Genomic DNA, 13,832 nt, shown 5'->3' with positions numbered 1-13,832 from the left:
CAGATGGTTATAAATCCTATCTCTTATAATCCTTTCCAAAACCTTTCCTACAACAGAAGTAAGACTCACTGGTCTAGAATTACCTGAATATTCCTGATGAAGGGCTTTTGCCTGAAACGTCCATTTTCCTGCTCCTTGGATGCTGCCTGACCTGCTGTGCTTTTCCAGCACCACTCTGATCTAAACTCTGGTTTCCAGCATCTGCAGTCCTCACTTTTGCCATCATGAAAACAGGGCCAGACTAAGTTATTTCTGCATGACATTTACCAGTGTTGTTTTTCTTGTGAGTACACTGCTGTATACATTAAAGTAGAACTGCTTTCTTGAGTGTACAAACAATTGTCACACTAAGTGGTAATAAATCAAAGATTCAGCCTCAGCAGTCATAAATAAGTATCTGTAATCTAGCTATTATTGTCTATTCCCATTGCATTTTATCTATTTTTTCTTGCTATTGTCTAATATTTCCATTTTTCAATGACTGTGCTTCATTCTTTATCGCTATTTTCCTGTTTCTATTTGGTTTTCTTTAACTTCTGATATATTTTTTGTGTCAGTTCTTTCCCTTTTTCTCCTTTATTCATGTCGTTATTGGACTGAATGGTCTGTTTCTGTGCTATCAATTCTGTGCATCTGCTTATTTCTATTTCCTGTGGTTTTCTTTTCAATGATGAATTAGTCAGCAGAAACCGAAGGCTGGGAATTATCATGCAGGAGCAAGTATCAGTCAAGGTTAAATCAAACAAGTGAGCACAAAGAGTCTTATCTGCTATGAATTAGGAACCAGAACCTTTACCAAAGTCAATGAGGTGCCAAATATGTGATGCCCGTACAATGATTCTCATCCAAGCGATTGTTAAGCAGTCCCACTTGCTTAAAGTATTACTTTGGTCATTGGAAACCAAACGTACCTTTGCAAAGGGGAATCTACAATCTACATAATGAAGCAGATTGGCAGCTGAGTTCAGTAGTCTTTATGCTCTGCACAGAGAAAGACAAGGTCAGAATTGCGAAAAAAGAAATTCAGATATACTTTTTTTTAAAAGTCTGGTGTTTTTCATCTTTAAATGCTCATAAATAAATCAAAAGTAAAAGAAGGAATTGTATATTGATGATAAAATTATGTAATGTCAATTATGGTGCTGTATGGCACACTTTAATCCATTAAAGCAAACTATATCATTTACAGGAAAATTGAATTTTAGAAGTTATGCAAAATATCAGAAACCAAACCAGAAATTGTTGGATAAACTCAGCAGATCTGGTAGCATCTGTGATGAAAGCAGAGTTAACATTTCAGGTCCAATGATCCTTGACCCATCTCCTGCACGTTCGCCCTCAACCCCTCTCTTCCCTCCCAAAACAGCAATAGAGTCTCCCCTGTCTTCACCTATAATCCTACCAATATCCACATCCAGAGGATCATTAGCTGCTATTTCCACCACCTTCAGCAAGAGGCCTACCAGATGTATATTTTCCCTTCCTTGTCAACCTCTCTTATAGATTAGAATCTCCAGTGTGGAAACCAAGCCCTTTGGCCCAACAAGTCTACACCAACAAGTGCATAGGGGCTGTTCTATCCAGGGCACCTTGGTCCACTTCTCCTCCACTCCGAACACATCCCCACACCCTCATAGCACCTTCCCAAGCAATCACAGCAGGTGCGACATCTGCCTCTGTACTTCCTCTCGCCTCACTATCCAATCCAGACATACCATCCAGGTGAAGCAGCCATTTACTCAGCACTTCACACAATACAATTTACTGTATTTCCTGCCCATAATATTGTCTCTTCCACATTTGAGAAACGAAGCGTAGACAAGGCGACTGCTTAGCAGAACATCTACATTCTGTTTGCAAAATGACCCTGAACACCACCTTATTCCCTGGCCAACATCTCTGTCATCTTGGGCTTGCTGCAGTGCTCCAGTGAAGCTCGATGCAAATTGGAAAGACAGCACCTCATTTTTCACTTGGGAACTTTGCAGCCTTCATCAGGACTCAATATCGAGTTTAACCATTTCAGGGCTTGAGCTCTTTCTCCCGTGTCCTTACCACAACCCCCACACACCAGACCATATCATCACACGGGTGGTTACTACAAAAAGTGCATTGTCAGCCAGTAACGGTCCCTGTTAACAGCTATTGATTCTCCCAGGCTGACTTTTGTCCATTCCTTCATCTGACCAACTGTTTATTCCCTCTCCAGGCTCCATTTTCACCTATCTTTCACTCATTCCTCCTCTCACCAGCCCATCTTTTAGCATTCATACCAACATTTTCCTGGCTATAATCAGTTCTGACGAAGGGTCAAAGACCCAAAATGTTAACTCTGCTTGCTCTCCATAGATGCTGCCAGATCCATAAGTTTTTTCCAGCCATTTCTGCTTTGTTTTTCCTGACTTCCAGCATCCACACTTCTTCAGATTTTTTAATGCAAAATATCACATTGGTTTATTCCCTAGTCAAGGGTCATAGGCCAAATTTCCCAACAAATTTGACCTGATCAGGAAATCTGAGTACCTAACAATTTCTGTGGTGTGATAAATTTTTAATGGGGGAGTAATGACTTTGAATCAGAGATAAAGATGAAAAGATTGCATTAATAATTTGAGTGCACCTTAGCTGGAGAAGAAATACTGTGCCTTGGAGCAGAAGGAAAATCAAACATTTTGTTCTAAAAAGAACAAAGCATCTTAAGTCATTACAAAAACAATGGATACGCATAAACTTATTAGCAATGCTTTAAGTCTTCTCCAGTTGCCGTTCTCAGTCCCAGGCTCTGTTTCTCCAAATGTGCCCTCCTACCCTCATCCTGAGCCTGGCAGATACTTCAAGTATTACAACCTGTTCTTTAGAATCTAATTCATCGGCTGTTTTGCAATAGTGAAATTCTGTCTTTAATCCTGCTTTTTGCTATTACTTGCATCTTACAAGATTTCATTGATCCTGCTCAGTTGTCCATTTTTTCTGCCCCTCTCCTTGTACCAAGGGATACTTTACAGTGTCAGGAATGAGGAATGAGTCTGGACTCTTTTTCAGACTAAGTGGAAAAACAGTACTTGACTGAACCAAAAGGCCCAAGATGGGGCATCTGACACTAGGTGGCGTTGGTGGGGGAATAGCAACTCAGTTCCTTCTTGCAGAGTGTATAGTCTTTGGCAAGTGAAGTGGACAGAGAGGCTGTGGGTGAGACACAAAGAAAGAAAGAACAGAAGCTCATGACTTGTGAGTAGAAAGCTTCTGGTGCTGGTTTGAGAGCTAAGAACAGGAATTGGAAACAGAATGTAGAAATAATCGGCAGTCTGTGATTAGTGGAGTACCGCAACAGTCAGTACTTAGGTCCCAGCTGTTCACAGTATATATTAATCATTTAGAGATGAGGACCAGATGTGATATTTCCAATTTTACAGATGATACAAAGATAACTGGGAATACGTGTTGTGAGGAAGATGTAAAACAGCTTCAGAAAGATTTGGACAGACTTTGTGAATGCCAAGAACATGGCAGCAGGAATATAATGTGGAAAAATGTGAGTTTATTAACGTTGGTAGCAGAAATAGATGTGTCAACTATTTCTTAAATGGGAAGAGGTTGGAAAGGGTAGATGTTCGAAGGGGCCTCGGTATCTTTGCCGATCAGTCACTGAAGGCTAGCTTGCAGATGCAGCAACCTAATAGGAAAGCTAATAAAATGGTAGCCTTTTTGACATGGGCATTTGAGTAGAGCAGTGGCGAATTCTTTTTCTCAATTGCATAAGAGCATGGTTAAATCACACCTGGAGTACTGTGTGTAGTTTTGACCTCCTTATCGCAGTAAAGAAAGTATTGCCATAAACGAATTGCTACCAACGTTCACCAGATTTATTCTCTAGATAGAAAGATTGACCTATGCAGAGAGATTGGGCTAACTGGATCTTTATTCTCTAGAGTTTGGTAGATTTCTGATTACCAGTGGTGGTGCAGGGTGATGGGGTTACTAAAAGGCATTGAAGTTTTGTTTAGCCATGATCATGTTGCATGACAGGGCAGACTTGATAGGAACAAAAGTAGATCATTCTGCCTCTCTTCCTTTTTATCCTATTTCCTACCATTACTGCTTAACTATACCATCCCACCCCACTCCAACCAACTTGAATGGCTCCTTGTTACCAGACTGCTCTGATCAGTTCACTCAATATCCTTGCAGTTCCTGAACTTGTCCACATAGCTTGCAACAACCTCATAATTGTTGGATAGTTGTTGGGGCTAAAGCTTCTCAAATGCAAAGTCATGGGTCCCCACACCCGACTCCTGTCCCTGATCACAGAGCAATGATGAATTCCCAGCGTGAGGAATGTGACTGCCCCGAGGCAAAGTGTTCCATTAATTTTCCCTTCGCTGAAGTGGCTCAACGTCTGTAACTCAACTCAATCTCCTCAACTTTAATCTGAAGTTTCTCGAGTTACAGCCACTTACTGTAGATACATTCGCTCTGGATTACATTGGTGTCCAGCAGCTTCCACATGCAGCAACACATCATCCATCCTGCCACCTCTATTTGATTGACTTGATTTCTATTTGTGTTTGATTTAATTTGTGAATAATTATTCTAGATTCTTTGTTCTTTACATTTTACCATAATTATACTTTTTATAAAAAAAAGCATCAATCTTATACTTTAACCAGATTTCTTAAATAAAAGAAAGAAGGAAAACACTAAAGACCTAAACACAAACTGAAGACCTTACTTTTAGTTGAAAGACTAGAAATATTCACCAGTCCTCCTCACCAATCAATCAGTTTCTTTCCCCGCACTCGCATCACTGTATTGTGAAGTCACTGTATTGCTGGTATCACTGCAGGTCAACCTCTCGAAACAGGTCTTCAATCTTCTCCCACTGACACCTTCCCCCACCCCTCCTCTCTGGAGAATTTACTTCTTGCAGGAAACCCTAATTAAAATGTCCTTTTCCCCAGAACAGTAAATTCCTACTTGGAACAAATTCCCAGTTTCACTCTCAGCCTTTTTCTCATTCCAACAAAATCTCCACTCACATTGACCATACTTTTTACATTATTCTTTTGCAAAAAGCCACTTGGTAGCACTGTAGTTAGGCCTACTCATTATGCTGCTGTTGATGGAGAGTAGACTGATGGGGTATTTATTGTTTAGTTTGGATTTGCTCTGCTTTTTGTGCATAGGTTATGCTTGGGCAATTTTCCACACTGCCAATGTTTTGTAGCTGTTCAGAAACAGCTTGGCTAGGGCACAAGTAGGTCTGGAACTCAAATCTTTATTACTATTACTGAAATGTTGTCAGGGCTCATAGCCTTTGGAATATTTAGTATTTTCAACTGTTTCTTGATATTACATGTCACGAGTTGAATTGGCTGAACATTGGCACCTGCGTTGCTGTGGACCTGTGTCAAAGGAGGCCGAGACCATTCATCAGGCACTTCGGGCAAAAGATGGACACAAATACATCAGCCTTGTGTTTTGGACTGATGTGCTCGTCTCCCCAATCATTGACGATAGGAATAGTTGTGGGGTATCTACTCCTTGTTCGATGTTTAATTGTTCACCACCAATCATGACTGGGTGCAGCAGGACTACAGACCTTAGATCCATTGGTTGTGGTGACACATAACCCTGTATTGCACAATGCTTCTCCTTGTTGGCCTGCATGTAATTCTGTGTAGTAGCTTCACCAGATTGCCATCTCACTTTTTATGATGCTTCGTGCTGCTCCTGACATGATTTCCTGTATGCTTCATTGAATTTTTTTTGGGAAATTTAGGCTATAAAGCAGACGTTAATGTGCTTTTGATTTTCATTTCTGTGAAGGTAATGTGTTTTGTTTTAGGGGTCAGAATTTATTTCTCCCCAGTAGGCAGTTAAAACAGTTTTGCCAAGAAATTAGGTGATTACTTAAACAACCTGGTGATGTAATTGTTGAAGCATTTTCTAAGTTGATATTTTGCAACCAGAGGGGGACAGAGGCAGAGGAACCACAAGCAGCACCCATTCAAAATGAAAAGATCCCTAACAGCAAAAGGATTGCTTAGTTTTGGCAGTCTCTGGGCCATCAGAGTTAGAAATAAGTCTCGAGCTGTGTTAGCAGTCCAAAAAGTCAGGGCTGGAAAAGAAACCTGAGCTATTTTGGAGTTGAATTGGAAAAGGCAGGGAGTTAGTTTGTGTCTGTTATATCTTGCAAAGAGACAGTAACAGAAAATAACATCCAGAAACCACCAAAAGAAAAAGTTTGTAACCTTGTCAGATGAGTAAACAATTAAGAGTGAAAATAGGTGTGTGATAGTTCACTGGAATTCAATGTCTGTATCAGACATTTCTAGGAAAAAAAGGGCTGAATTCTTTTTCTCACTTTTTATGATAAGATCTTTCCAAATTGTCAGAGTTTTCTTCATTCTCCCTTTTTCACCTTGCGTAATAAACTTAGATTCTTCTCTTAAATGTTTTTGGCAGCCTCCTGTGAATATTTTCAAGGCCACCACGGTAGCCAAATTACAAAAATAAAATGAATAGTCTATCAAGCCAGGTTCCCCTCTAAAATCTGACTAGTTCAGGATTATCAATTGGGATCATAACACCCTCAAATGATTGACAGAGAGCTGTCACTGTCGGGCTGTTTGTATTAAACTAAACTTTTTTTTAAAACATAGAGTTTTAATGTCCTTAAGCAGAGTCGAACTGTTAAACTAAATTATTGTTAAAAGAAGTTAGCAATTACAAGAAAATCTTGTCTGCACCAAACTTCCAAGTTCATATTCATTCTCTCTCATGTTTTGGCCTTGTCATCTGTACCTGCAAGGAGAGAAAGCACCCAGTTATAAATGTGTGGATAAACCGATTGTGTGGAAAAGATAGAATAACATATGTGGAAGGAGACTGAGAGTGCTTAATGTGAGACGGCAATGAGATGAAGCTAAGTGGTATTTGCAGAGTTTCAAAATTAGCAACCCGTATAAATACCCTAAAGTACCACAGCGGCCAGGGCTGCCATTGACATTACACATTATTATTGATGAGGACTGACAGAGTCAAAAGACTTTGGCTTTTATTGCATTTAGCATTCGCCAGCTTCCAAAAAGCAGGAGCATTAAGTGAATACTTGGTGTCAGTATGTTTAGGTGTATCTCAATAAATTTTGTTCAACAATAATCTGAGGATCAGTATCGAACCCTTCGAAGGTGTGCAGGAAATGCAGTGTTCAACCCATTATCTCCACTCCTCACTACACTCAGTTGAGCGGTCTTGCAGAACATACTGTTCATACTGATCACTAAATGCAAAGCAACTTGCCAAGATTTCTGGATAGTTACGTTAATCCTAAATGCTGCTTATCTAGGCAATGGTCGATCCTCACCAGCAGCTCTCACAATAGATCCACACATTAACGTAATCTCACCACCCAACCATGGGTGTGGCATATTGTTGGGAAGAGGGGAGAAAATACTGCAAGAGCCTGATCAACATGCACACAGATAGCTATCCCAACTTGAGCCACAACAAAACATATAGTTTGAGATTTTCATACAAACACATGGGTTTGTGGATAGTTATTACATCATTCTGTCCAGGCTAGGCTGTATGATTTTCATAGAAATGAATTTCATAGAATCCCCACAATGTGAAAACAGCCATTCAGGCCAACAAGTCCAACGAGGTCAATTGCTGGAATGGCAGGACTATCTTATGTTGAAAGATTGGAGTGACTGGGCTTGTATACCCTTGAGTTTAGAAGATTGAGAGGGGATCTGATTGAGACATAAGATTATTAAAGGATTGGACACTCTGGAGGCAGGAAACATGTTTCTACTGATGGGGGGGGGGGGGGGGGTGAGTCCTGAACCAGAGGACACAGCTTAAAAATAAGGGGTAGGCCATTTAGGACAGAGATGAGGAGAAACTTCTTCACCCAGAGAGTGGTGGCTGTGTGGAATGCTCTGCCCCAGAAGGCAGTAGAGACCCAGTCTCTGGATTCATTAACGAAAGAATTGGATAGAGCTCTCAAGGATAGTGGAATCAAGGGTTATGGAAATAAGGCAGGAACAGGATACTGATTGAGGATGATCAGCCATGGTCATAATGAATGGTGGTGCAGGCTCGAAGGGCAGAATGGCCTACTCCTGCACCTCTTGTCCATATTGACCCTCCGAAGAGTATCCCACCCAGACCCATTTCCCTACCCTATTACTCTACATTTCCCCTGACTAATGCACCTAACCTACACATCCCTAAACACTATGGGCAACTTAGCATGGCCAATCCACCTAACCTGCACATCTTTGAACTGTGGGAGGAAACAGAGCACCCAGAGGAAACCCATGCAGACACGGAAAGAATACACAAACTCCACACAAAGTCGCCTGAGGTTGGAATTGAAGCCAGGTCCCTGATGCTGTGAAGCAGCAGTGCTAACCACTGAGTCACCATGTTATAATGAACAACAGTCCAGTCCTGTGAATTAATAGATGACACATCTGAACTGGATAAGATGAGAAATTAAAAATAGAGTAAATGGATAAAACTAAAGTTTCTGTAACTGAAAAAGCATACAGTAAAAGTTAATGAACTGAAAGTACAAAATGAAATAAACAATTATAATCTGGCAGGTGCAGGATGAAATGGTTTGGCACATGAATTTTGAAGGCTACTTGGCAATTAAGAGTGACAAGAAAGTAGAAAAAGGTGGGACATAGGTTTGTTAATTAACAATGGCATTAGCACAAGAGAGAAGGATGACCAAAGTTCAGTAAGCCTAGCTATGAAAACAATTCTGGTCGAAATGGGAAACGATAAAGGTTGAAATCACTTGTTGGAGTAATGTACAGGTCCCTGTAACCGTAATAATATAGTAAAGTGGAGAAAAGGGAAAAAGGACAAATGGAAACTTGAAAGAAAGGCATGGCAATAATAATGGGAAATTTTAATCTACGTAGTGACAGGAAAAATCAGGTGAGCAAAAGTAGCTTAGATGAGTTCATGGAATGTTTTCAGAATAATTCCTTAGACCACCACAGTCTGGAGCCAAGTGAACATGGTATTCTGCAATGCAGTAGGATTAATTAGTGATTTCTAAGTGGAAGTGCCCTTAACATTATATTATGGCAGAGACTATAATATAACTGAATTTTATGTTCAGTGTGAGGAAGACAGGAGTAGGTCAGACGCTACTTTTTAAAATATTAAATAAAGGCATTTATGAGTGCATGAAAGCAGAGCTAGCTGAAGTGAATTGTCAAATTAGGTTAAAGGTGGAACAATAGAGAATATACAGAATAGATACATTCCAATGAGTAAGAAAAAATTCCAAGGCATGGACAAATCATCAAAAACTTAATAAAAAAGGGTAAAATTAGAGTATAAGAGACATCTAGTCAATAACAAAAATAAAAGGTCCTACACATGGGATTCAAAACCTTCCTTAGATACAGTAATAAAAGATATGTGAGTGTCAATCTCAACCATCCTCTTCTGTCAAGAAGTTAACCCACATCTTCACTCATTGCAGAAAACAGAATCCATTCTCTCCGTGGCAAAATGTTGGTCTTGTCTTCTGTGAAGTATGGTATCCTGTTGCTGTCATAACTATTGTCAAATGCATCGCAGACTTTGTATAGTGGTAATATTTTACCTCAGTAAAACAGTCATAATAAAGTCTATGTTAGGCCTTTTATAGGTCAAGTAACCAATACTGTTACGGCACAGGGTAAACCCTCCTGCTTAATTTAAAACCAGTGACACAAAAAAGATTTATCGTTTGCATTAATCTATAAAATTCAAGTGGCTAAGAACAATTTAAAGTAAAATTAACAACTTTATTTCTTAAATTATACCAGAGAATAATTAACTAACAGCTCTGCGCAAGTCCTTACTCTAACCTATCTTTTACCTTCCCTTTCTACAATACTAGTCCGATAAAATCCCCATTACGATTTACAAAACAGAACATCTTATCTCAAAACCAGGCAGCTTTCATTCTACTCTGTGTTTCGGTCTTCTTTTCTTCTTCTTCAGGATCTTGCTTCATACTAACTATACTGGTTACTGATCAAGAAAGGTAGCTTTTAAGAGAGCTAGTCTCTGGGCAGTGTGCTGATGTCATTGGCTTGGCAGTTCTCCTCTCAACTGTTCAATCTTCCCCAGTCTTATACTCCCAAAGCATCGGATTGTGTCATTGGCTTTTAAGATTGTCAATATACTCAATTCAAACTGGATTGGAATTTGGTATTTTTTGGGGTTTAATTTAAAGTAATTGTCATTTCCAGGCAACCAGAAATTTAGCTTTTGATCAAGTGTTACATTGTTACCTTGTTGAGAACACTTTGTGCTGTCAAGTAGCTCTATCAGCTTTTAACTCTCTTAAAGGTACCGTACACCCCACATTTTCATAACAATACTAAGTATTTTTCTTAATTCTTACCCAACAACTGTAAAATGGGTTGAACCCAATTGAAACATGCTGATGTTCTACCATCTGAGATCCACTAAAATGGAGGCAAGATCAAAAATTGGCTCCAGTCCTGCACAAAAAACAGTGCTTGGAACTGCATCATTGAGTTTCTATGATCAGTCTGATTCGATAGGAAGGAACTTCAACAATTTAAAAAACCTCAGCTTAAAGTATGATCCGACAGCTATTCAAGAACAAACCTATTTGTTCCACAGAAAAAGTACAGAGAAACATTATTAATAAAAGCAGAAAATCCTGGAAATACTTGCTAAGACAGGCAAGATTTTTGGAGAGAAGTAGAGCTAACATTTCAGGTTGTTAGCCTTTCAGCAGTAGTCGCAGTGATAGAGTTATATAGCACAGAAACAGACCCTTGGTCCAACTCATCCACGCCAACTGTTATTTCCTGCATGTTCTGTTTTTATTCTGTACTTCTAGCATCCACGATATTGTGTTTGTTTTAGCAATTATTAACATTAAATAGATTCAACCAATCCATTTGAACACCTGAGAAAATGGGGTCCCTAATTTCCAAAAGTTACAAAGCAAACTAAAGAATATTTATTCTTCTGTACAATTAAATTATTTGATCTGCATCTGTTGCTCTTGAACGGTGGCTCAGTGGTTAGCAATGCTGCCTCACAGCACCACGGACCACGGTTCAATCCCATCCTCGGGCGACCGTCTGTGTGGATTTGCACATTCACCCTGTGTCTGTATGGGTTTCGTCCAGCTGCTCCAGTTTCCTCCCAAAATCCAAAGATGTGCAGGCTAGGTGGATTGGCCATGCTAAATTACCCAGCATGTTTAGGGACGTGTAGGTTAGCTGCATTAATCATGGGAAATGCAGAGTAATAGGGTAGGGGAATGGGTTTGGGTGGGATACCCTTTAGAGGATCTGTGTGGACTTGTTGGCCCAAATGGCCTGTTTCCACACTGCAGGGATTCGATGATAATGTGCCTTTGCTGTAAGAGCAACGTAGGAGAAAATGAGAACTGCAAATGCTGGAGATCAGAATCGAAAAGTGTGACACTGGAAAAGCACAGCAGGTCAGGCAGCATCCGAGGAGCTGGAGGGGCGACGTTTCAGGAATGAGACCTTCATCAGGAATAGTTAACTGCACACCACGATCCCTCGCTCTGGCCTTTTTGAATTTCAAGATACTTATGTTTCAATAGGAAGGTAACTAGGTCTAAAATGTAACTGTATGGTACTGAAATTTATCATCATTGGTGATTTTTCTTGTACAAATTTTCAAAATTGTGTGTTCTGTGTAATTGTTGACACTCAATAGTCAAAACACTAGGAAGAACAATAAAAGTCTTCTTCTAAAAGAAACTGTATTTCCTTTGTCCCATTTGCTTTTATAATGCATGATCTGTGATCTTTAGTCTTGCATAATTTAGCTCTCTAAAATACTAAAATTTGTGTTAAGTAAAACGTTACAAATATAGATGTTAGTGTTGTACCTCAACTGGGTGGTTTGGCATCATTTAATAAATTTTATATCATGCAGCATTTTTTATTAAAAATATTCCTACATGCACAAAGCAGCAGGCTATGTCTGTTAACAATAGTCTCCTGCTATTACTGCACAGTTTGGTTTCTCTTCAATTACACTGCCTGCATATAATTTGAGACTGTCTTCACTTCTACTGATGAAAGTAAAAATTGAACATTACTATTCTGCTCAGATTTCAGCTCACACCTTGAAAACTTCTGATTTTAAAAATAGCGTTTACCAGTGCAGGTTAGAATCTGCATGATGTAAATAACATGTGTTTATATCAACAGTGATGACCAGTTAGGTCATTTTTAATGCTGCAAATCTACAGTGAATGTAGCACATCCTAAAACAGCAACCACCTTCCTAATCCATTATAAAACACTATGAGGACACTACTGAATTCATAACCTAAAAATAATTGTGTCTAATATTTATAATGCTCCATTAATACAGAGCAGAATTAAGCAGGTAAGCAAATATGATTTCAAGGGGACCTTGGATGGACAAAATCCTGCCAGCTAAGCAGGTTATTCCCATTAATATTAAAGATCAGTGTATCCATTTGAGGGAACAACAAGGAAAACCATTTATTAAATGTGGATGATTATCATTGTCCTGAAACCAAACATAACCAGTTTTACACAAAAGCAAGTTATACAGGTGTTGGAGATCTGTAATAAAAACAGCAAATGTTGGAAATACTCAAAAAAATTAGCAGCAGCTGTGGGGACAGAAACAGAGCTAACAGGGTAGCATCCACTCATTTAGTCTATGTGGGTAAAATCTCTCTGCTTGTTGCTTGTGCGGGCGTGTGATGATTTATCCATTCTGTTAAAGGAAGGATTTTAAATTAATAGTAGCATGTAGGCTTGAGCCTGCACCAAGAATGACAGGTAGACCTCAGAAAACTGCTTCCCAGGCCACTCTCTCTGAGGTGGGTCAAAATCCTGACTATCCTCCCTAATAGCACAGTGAATGTGTCTATACCAAATTGAATGTAATATTTCAAGAATCTTGATTATCAACATTTCCCAAGTACATTTAACCAACTCATTGAAGGAGAAGGCTTCACAAACATCTGCATTCTTAATAAAGAGGGAGCCCAGCACATCAGTGCAAAAGATATTGCTGAAGCATTTACAGTGATCTTCAACCAAGTGCTCCATCTTGGCTGCCTTCTGAGGTCCCCAACATTACAGATATCAGTCTTCAGCCATTTTGATTCACTCAATGTGATATCAAGAAAAGGTTGAAGACACTGGATACTGTAAAGACTCTGGGCCCTAACAAGGCCTCCCTGAGCTGAGCTCTTCCAGTATATTTACAAAACTGGCACTTAATTGACAATGTGGAAAATTGCCCAAGTATGTCCTGTAAATAAAAAACAGAGCCAAACCAACCAAGCCAATTACCACCCCATCAGTCTACTCCCACCCATCAGTGAAGTGATGGACTGTCTCATGAACAGTGCTATCAAGCAGCACCTACTCAGTGACACCCAGTTTGGGTTCTGCCACTCAGCTCCTGACATCATTACCACTTTGGTTCAAAAATGGACAAAAGAGCTGCATTTCAGAGGGGAGGGGAGTGTGAGAGCCTCTAACACCAAGGCTGCATTTGGCTGACTGTGGCATCAGAGAATTCAAGCAAAACAGAAGGCAATGGGAATCAAGGAGATAACTCTCCATTGATTGGAAATATACCTGACAATTAGGAAGATGATTGTGGTTATTGGAGGTCAGTCATCTCAGCTCCAGGACATCTCTGCAGATGTTCCTCAGGGTAGTGTCCTAGGCCCAACCATCATCAGTTACTTCATCAATGATCTCCCATCCACTGTAAGATCAGAAGTGGAGATGGTTGCTGAT

General features: G+C 39.7%; 1 long non-coding RNA gene across 1 annotated transcript in view; it reads right to left on the bottom strand.

The window, feature by feature from the left end:
- Nucleotides 1-13,832, bottom strand: part of LOC140482058 (uncharacterized) — an 87,692-nt gene that overhangs the window by 19,201 nt on the left and 54,659 nt on the right. The window contains exon 3 of the long non-coding RNA XR_011961648.1: nucleotides 912-981. This is a non-coding gene — a long non-coding RNA (uncharacterized lncRNA). The remainder of the gene's footprint in view (nucleotides 1-911; nucleotides 982-13,832) is intronic.

This window comes from Chiloscyllium punctatum, chromosome 10 (assembly GCF_047496795.1).
Source record: "Chiloscyllium punctatum isolate Juve2018m chromosome 10, sChiPun1.3, whole genome shotgun sequence".
Classification (NCBI taxonomy): Eukaryota; Metazoa; Chordata; class Chondrichthyes; order Orectolobiformes; family Hemiscylliidae; genus Chiloscyllium; species Chiloscyllium punctatum.
The sequence above is the reverse complement of the archived record's forward strand: the minus strand, read 5'-3'. Positions and strand labels throughout refer to the sequence as shown.